This window comes from Papaver somniferum, chromosome 4 (genome assembly GCF_003573695.1).
Source record: "Papaver somniferum cultivar HN1 chromosome 4, ASM357369v1, whole genome shotgun sequence".
NCBI lineage: Eukaryota > Viridiplantae > Streptophyta > Magnoliopsida > Ranunculales > Papaveraceae > Papaver > Papaver somniferum.
This window is the reverse complement of record NC_039361.1, coordinates 70,999,439-71,007,641: the sequence shown is the minus strand read 5'-3', so window position 1 is coordinate 71,007,641 and position 8,203 is coordinate 70,999,439. Positions and strand designations below refer to the sequence as shown.

At 36.9% G+C, this 8,203-nt stretch overlaps 1 pseudogene; it reads right to left on the bottom strand.

Moving 5' to 3' along the window:
• Window positions 1-1,889: 1,889 nt before the first annotated feature.
• Window positions 1,890-5,006, bottom strand: LOC113275852 (annotated as a pseudogene).
• Window positions 5,007-8,203: the final 3,197 nt, after the last annotated feature.

The following is an 8,203-nucleotide window of genomic DNA, read 5'->3' as shown; positions in this document are numbered from 1 at the left end:
AAGGGAGAATACCAAGGATTTACTGCAAACAGGAAAAAAATGATTCAATGATCTTTTTCTCCCTTTAGCTTCCCATAATACATACCATACAAAATTACATAATTTTTGTTTACATTTCGAAAACATTTATTGGAACAATTATGAAACTAAAAAGAAAAATAGAACAAGTATAGGTAAGGAATTTACCAGGTTGATTACACCGAAGTTTCTGGCTTTGGGTTTGGGAGCAAATTCGATAGCAGAACTGAGCCTGAGATATGAGACGCCAATACACTGCAATTAAATAATATGAGCAACAAAGTGTTGGACCATCAATGCTGCAAATCATTGCGGATGCCTACGTACCCTCTTTCGTACTTTGAAGGGATGAAGCACTAATCGTAATTCATCCTCGAAGGAACAAGCAACTAAAGCTAACTCGTATTGTAAAGAGAAAGCCAAGCAATAGGCCTAGTCCGTATATGCTAAATGGTCCTTTTGCAAATGATGCTTAAGAATGTGCATCAATGTAACCCAAGCATTGCACCAGTTGGTGTGTTTGGCCATAGGCCAAATGGTCTTTGGCAAATGAAGCTTCATCTCGTGTCATGGCGCATCTTTGAACATGCACCATGAAAAAAATACGGGTGTTACGATCAATGTACTATCAATTTGAACTTTCTTATTTAAAGCGAAATACATTGGATTAGAGAAAACTACATTTGATTAAAGTAATTATGTTGGATTAAAACTGATCCATCATTCAATTAAAACTAAATTATAAAACTCATTATTTAACATCATCGTTCAATGGCCGGGTGGTGGAGCATGTAAGCAGCAGGAAGGGCTGAATCCGTGGAACTCTCTAAAAGTGTTTACACAAGCTTCATAAGTGAAAGGTTTGGCGTTAGATGATTGCCATATAGCTAGCGTTCTTTGTATCAGTTCAGCTTTAATTTTACCTTTCAATTTATGGTGGTTATTGTGCATTACCAATCATACAGATTGATTGACGTCGAGAACAATTAGTTGAAAACGACTCGACAATCCATCAGCATCACGCCTCATCGGATTTCTCGTTTCTTCTGCGGACGTTACAAAGAAGGGGTGTGGCGACCGAAAAATAGCCAAAAGAAGAAAGAAGAATATTGAAATGATTTCTAATTCTAACCACAAATGTGTTACCAATTTTTTCTATCATTTGATAATTTTAAACTCAAAAGATGGCAAGTATATTAGTGCACTTTATTCTGCAATACATTTATGTCCTGGACAATGTAATGTTTAACTAAGTTAAACATATACTTTTTTTTTTTTTTTGAAAGTTAATATATTGAAACAAAAAGGATTACAGAAGGCTATGAAGTCTGCTGGCTGCCCTTATCACAGTTTCTCTGAGAAACTGTGATATGAGAACCTTCCAACAAACCATTATCCCCAGAGAGTGAATACAAAGCATTTGAAACTAAAAAACTGGAATCATAAGCTAAAGCGTAGTGAATGAAAGATGGCATATGTCGCCAATGTTGTTTATGGTGCCCCTGATTTCTTGCTTGTTTTGCCAATTCATCCGCAACCTTGTTACTACTTCTATGGTTGAAAGAAAACCCCCAAAGAAAAAACTCACATGACATCAAAACCCTTTTAGCTTCAGGGATTATGGCTTGGGTTTCTCCATTGAATTGTGTTTGTCCTCCCTTGCGCAAAATCAATCACCCCTTTACAATCTCCTTCAATCCAAAAGTGTTTACACTTATTTCCCACCTTGCTGCTTCAAGGAGAGTCAGAGCTTCAAGGAGAGTTAAACATATACTGTAACTACATTTTGCCTGAAATGAGATGGCATGCATCGCTGATAGCATGGCCATGACATATGTCACTATTTCAGAGAGTATGGCCGCACACATCTGTGGTAGAAATAATATAGATAGGCATGTGAGAAGTATCAAAAGTCATTTCGTTTCAAAATCTAATATATCTTCGACGTCATTTCAATCAGAAGATACTATTACATTTTTTGCTGTAGATGCAATATTTTAACCGACGAACAATGTGCTACTGAGCTTGGTGCTGCTTAAGCAGATTCTAGAGAAACTTCGAGAAGTAAGTCACTTTCAGCCAATTCCCAATCAAATATCACCAGGTTCTCCTTCATCCTTTGTTCGTTGAAGCTCTTCACCAGCACACCTACTCCTTGCTCGTATGGCCATCCAAGATAGACCTAAACACAAAAAGTAAAAATAAGCTACCAACTGCTAGTGCAAGACCTTAAAATTTTCACCGAACATCTTCCAAACCAAATCTTAAGGCCACCAGACCTGCTAAGTTTGTAGACATTCAACTCAAGACCAATTGGCATTAGCTGGTGCAACCCAGGGTCATCATCATAAAGTTGCTGTCAAGCCAATCCAGTCTATAGTGACCTAGAGTCTTTTCACCTGTTGCCAATTGATTTTAAATTGGATGATGACAAACTTAACAGCACCTTATAGGAAAAATGTATTATGTATATGTACAAGAGATCTTTTAAATACTGTAGAATCATAAATTAAGAATTGAATCAAAACCTGAGCATGAGTTTTCTTTCTTGCTTAAGCAATCTCATGCAGAACTTGTGCATCTTTGACTCCATTGGATCCCCATTGGGTTCCACTAGATCCCAAAGGTGAGTAACCGGCGACAAAGATACCATTGGTCTTGCAGATCTCCCTCAGTTTCAAAGTTCCGCCAAAGTGGGTTCATTTCCACCTTCGTGTAACATAATCCTCACTTTCAGTAACGCGATTAAATGAAAAAAACCGATCAACAAAAAACTTGGTTATGATATAAGAAAAGATCTGTTGCAAAAATCTTCCAGATTGATGCTATTGGATATTAGTTCCTTTTGTTGCATTGCACAAAGCATATGTTTTATCGGCTCCGGCTTCAAAGACGAAGAGAGAGATGCAAAAAGTTCATTTATAACTGCTTGAGTGGTAGAATTTGAACTATGTCCAACCCATAGTATGTGGTCTACAGCTATCCCAACCTCCCCTGCATCAGCTAAACACAGAAGTAGCAACACATGGCTGTTTGAATTTTCAGGTTTCGGTGAGAGACAACAAATTAGCTTCGAAGCTGCAGGAAAATTACCTGTATGGAGCATAAAGATAACAGATAAGAAACATCTATTCAGTAATCATCCAGCTTTCAAAACATAATAAATTTACTTGCTTTAGCTAGCAAAAAGTTGGTTTCTTTACATATTGCCCCAGAGTTGGTCATTCTCTGAAAAGCTAGTTGAAGTAATATGCTCAACTTACCCTCACTGCAAAGAGAAGAAATTACTGTAGTCAGTACGGTCTGCGCAAGCATGATATCTTGTGTAATAGACTTGTTGAAGACCTCGTACGCGTTCTCAATGTTCTGTTCTCTACAAAGCCCATTGATGAGGGATATGTAAGTAGTAGCATTAGGAGAGACATTTTTCTCTATCATGTGACGAAAGAGACGAAACGCTTCTTCAGCTTCCCCTGATTCTGAACATTTCTGAATGAGAGTATTATAAGTCTTCAGATTCCCACTACATCCATTTCTGAACATTTCGTCCCACAATCGTTTTGCGGGGCGTAAAAGATCCTCTCTACAACAAGCTTCCATTAGAGAATTATAAGACGAAACATCAGGATAAAACCCTTTTCTCTTCATATCTTGAAGAACACTGTAAGCTTCTTTAACTCTACCAGCTTTACATAGAAAAGAAAGCATTACATTAAAACTCTCCAAATCCGTAAAGTAATCCTTTGAAGACAGCATCTCGAATATTTGCACCATTTCTCCAATCTTATCATACTTGCATAGACTTCTCCTCAAATTGGTCAATGTAAGCAAAGAAGGAACATTCCCTTTGTTTATCATAGACTTGCAAAATAAAACTGCCGAATCAGGATAAGTAGCCGAGACTGATCCAATCAATGCATTTAAAACATCATCCTCAATCGGGAAATTCCCACCAATAATCACTTCACCCATTTCTTTACTTTCTTGAATTCTTCTTTCAAAAATCAAACCAAATAAAAATTCTCTATAATCATTTGCTCTTGGCGCCACCCCTAATTTCCTTTTCTTTTTCAATACCGCTTCAGTTTCACTTAATTTCCCTGCCACTTGAAAAGCTTCGGCTAAAACCCAATATGCCATAAAATCAGGTTTGCAATCTCTACCTCTAAGTCCATCCAACACTAACAAAGCATCTGATAATCTGGATGCTCCGCAAAGACCATTAACAACCAACAGTGCAATAACTGACCCATTAATCACTGAACCACTACTTTTAACCTTATCTAACAAATCAAAGTCATATTCAATTCTGATGTTCTACAAAACTTCCCAATGAATACACCAAACCCAATATTATTAACATGAACACCTCTAACACACATTTTATCAAACAGCTTCTGCGCAAGTTCGACGTGCCCATCAGATGACAGAGCAGCAAGAAGTGAGTTACATAATTCAGGACCAATTTCATTAGTCCAATCATTCACTTCACTCAAAACAAAGAAAGCATTCTGGGTTTTCTTTCCAATGATCAGAGAAGTAATTACAGAACGATAAATCGAAGAATCAAGAATGATTCTCTGGGTTTTCATTTGTTTGAGAATCTTTTCAACTGAGTTGAATTGGCGTGAAACTGAAAGGGATTTGAGAAGAGATTGATAAGAAATCGAAGTATGTGAGAAACCAGGTTGTTGAGAAGCCCAGTTGAAGAAACCAAGAGCTAATGAATGGTGATCAAGAAGAAATGGATCGATAACTCGACCAACAAGTAACGGGTTTAGTGAGTCTCTGCAACCGAGCTGATGAAGGGTTTGTTCTAGTGATGGGCTCCATGAACGAGTTGGTATTAAACGATTTGAAGCTGATACTAGTGCTTTGCTTATTAGTTTTGCAGCCTCATGTGCTGAACGATTCATAATTAGTCTGTGGATACTTATTTTCCAAGTGACTGAATTTTTTAAGCCTAGTGTGATGTTTCAATTCGCACTATGTACATACTTAGTGGGTGTATTGGATTAGAATGTATATGGATATTTAACAATCCTAAAAATTACTAGGTATTCAATTAGGATATGTAAGGAATTATTAAATATCCATGATATTCAATTATGATTATTTTAGATTCCACAAATATCCTAGGTATTCAATTTGTTTAAGATTTCTTAGGATAATTAAGGGACAAGATATATATGGATTCTTATGGATATTTGTAGGCAAAATATGTATGTTATTATCTCATATCAATCTTAACCCAAACCACAAGAGTTTCATGGATTCTTATGGACAATTTTTTTTTATCAGAACATTTTATGTTTTTCCACCACCATCATTACAAACCACCACCACTACACACCACCAACCAACACCAGCACAACCACCACCGTCGACCACCGCCGCCACCACCAACCATCACTGCTACACACCAACCACCAGCACCCATGCCCACTACCACCACCACCACCACTGACCATCACCGCCACAACTAACCATCACCGCCACCACCACATCACACACACCAACCACCACCGCCCACCACCACCTCTACCACTACCTCAACTTTTTGATTTTTTTTAAGGGAATCATATGACGATCTTGGTTTCAAATATATATACTAATTGGTAATATACTTCAATTTTTAAAATCTAACTATTTCTGGGACAATCCATTATAAACCAGAATTATATATCTATAAGAATCTTAAAGATTCTGTAAGAAACATTATAAATCCACTAGATTCGGGTAAAACTAGTATCTAATTTTATCTAGATAAATCATGATCCAATACACCCCTGTTAAGCGAGTTCCCATGGGCATGGGAGCTTGCCATTTTTGCACCCACTATGGAGCTGGCAAACTGGCCTGGCTAAGTGATAAATTTGCCACTTAGCCAGGCCAGGTCAAGTTTCAACCGAGCGATCGAGACAAGACTACATCGTTAGTGGCTTTTATAGGACCGGTCGGTCTAGTCTACACAGCTACGTAGAATCTGACCCAACGACCATAAATCTTCCCCCTAAAAATACCAAATTCCTCTTCCATTTTAACTCACACCTTTTTTTCTCTACTCTTCGCATTTGTTAATCTAAAACGAATTTCATCATACAACTCTTTCATTCACTCGTATTGTATAATTTCTTTAATATGTCTCAATCTAATATTCAATCTAATAAAAATAAGAAGATTAGGGGTCCAAAATTTATCGTAGCCGAAGATGAAAGCTATGTGTAAACTATGTGTTCTTTACACAAGAAAGTGTCGATGGTGCCCAACAACAATCTACCAAGTTGTGCGACAACATATTTGCTAAATTTTGTGAAGAAACTATGAACATTAACGATCGTGACGCAAATGGATTGTCCGGTCGCTTCGTTATAATCAACGCCCAAGTTGCTTTGTATGTTGCTATAATGCAAGCTGCTCGTGCTCGAGTGAGCGGTCTTGTCGATGTTAATGTCAAACGAAAGTGTTGAACTGATTGGCACCACAAACATGGGAAAATTTTTGATTATGAAAGTTGTTATCATATTTTGAAGTGTTTCCTAAATATAATCCAGAAGTGTTAGAAAACATGCAGAATATACCTGCAAGTTCACCATACACTTCTTCACCTTCAACGTCAGCTTCAGAACCATCTCAAGCATCTCATCCCCCTTCGGATAATCCATTTTCTTCACCAGAAACCACAACAAACAACAATTCCAACTTGAATGTAAATGTTGCGATCAAGAGAAAATTATTAGGAAGAAACGCTGCAAGAGCAGCAAGAAAAGCTTCCCAAGAAGGAAAAGCAAGTGAAGGTGTTTTGGATACTTTGATAGAGCATCAGAAGACCGTCGAAAAAAAGAGCTGTAGACCGGCAGTTCTTGACTAGGGAGATGAAAAAACATCGAGAGAAATTTGTTTTTAGACTATGACAAGAATAAGATTCTAAATGCAAACACCTCAACAATGAATACCATACAATTGATGGTATGGGAGATGGAGATGGACAGGTTAGCAGAGGAGTTGGAAGAAAAAAGAAACAAGAAAAACATGGAAAAACAATTTGGAGTTCAAGCTGAAGATGAGGATGACGAAGACCACGATGAAGTAGTGCCACTTAATTAATTAATGTATCAGCTTTAATTTTAATGAAGACGTAGTAGTTTGGTTATGGTGAATGAAATTGTTCTGGTTTTTTCATTCCATTAAAACTTAAACTTGACAACATCCATGAAAACTAAACTTAAGACTATAACTAAATTGTTCTAGTTTTTTCATTACATTAAAATTTAAACTTTGACAACATCCATGAAAACTAAACTTAAGACTATAACTTCCTCTTAAGCCTAGAACTAAACTTAAGCCTAACATCCCATACGAGTTATTAGAAACTCCTTAAGAATTTAGTAATGCGCTTCGTATTCAAAAAAAATTACTTTCCATCTTCGCCACTCGTCTCCCAATTCAGCATTGGTGTCACCTCTAAGACGATATCGAGTGACAATCCTTTTCATAGCTATAAAGTCCACAAGATCTTTTTTGATAGTCATGAATCGACAAAACAAGCAGCACGGTCCTGGTTATGAGGATTAACTGTCTCTGTACAGAAGGCATCATGAATTTTACCCAAATAACTCATGCTAGGTAAACAGTTCATCCGTCGTTCTTCACCTCTCTTCGGGTAGTATATTACATAGTTTCTACAAAGAGATAAATCTTCATCTTCAGTGAATCAAGGATCATCCATAAATTACCCAGAAAGTAGAGAAGTTGTTGTAGAGAAGTGAAGGTGTGATTTTGAAGTCGATGAAGTGAAAGATTTTAAGTGAAGGTGTGATTTTGAAATGTATGAAGTGAAGGTATATTTATAAGGATTGTTGGCGATTAAGTCTAGACCGCTAGCGATTAAGTCTACACCGCTGCTTTTAAAGACCGTTAAAAAAAATTAAACTTAACAACTTCAAAACAAAACTATGAAACAACAAATGAAACTTAAACAATTAAACAACTTTAAAACAATACTATGAAATAACAAATGAAACAACACTGAAATAACTGTTAGAGCACTACTCGGTCGAACTCGCAAGCGTTGCTATCTCAAGCTTGTTTGTCAATGTTAGTGATCAAAAATATAAGTCTTGATTTCTAGTCTACTTATAGTGATGTCTCGTACTAGGATAGATTGTGTGGTTGAGCATTAGAC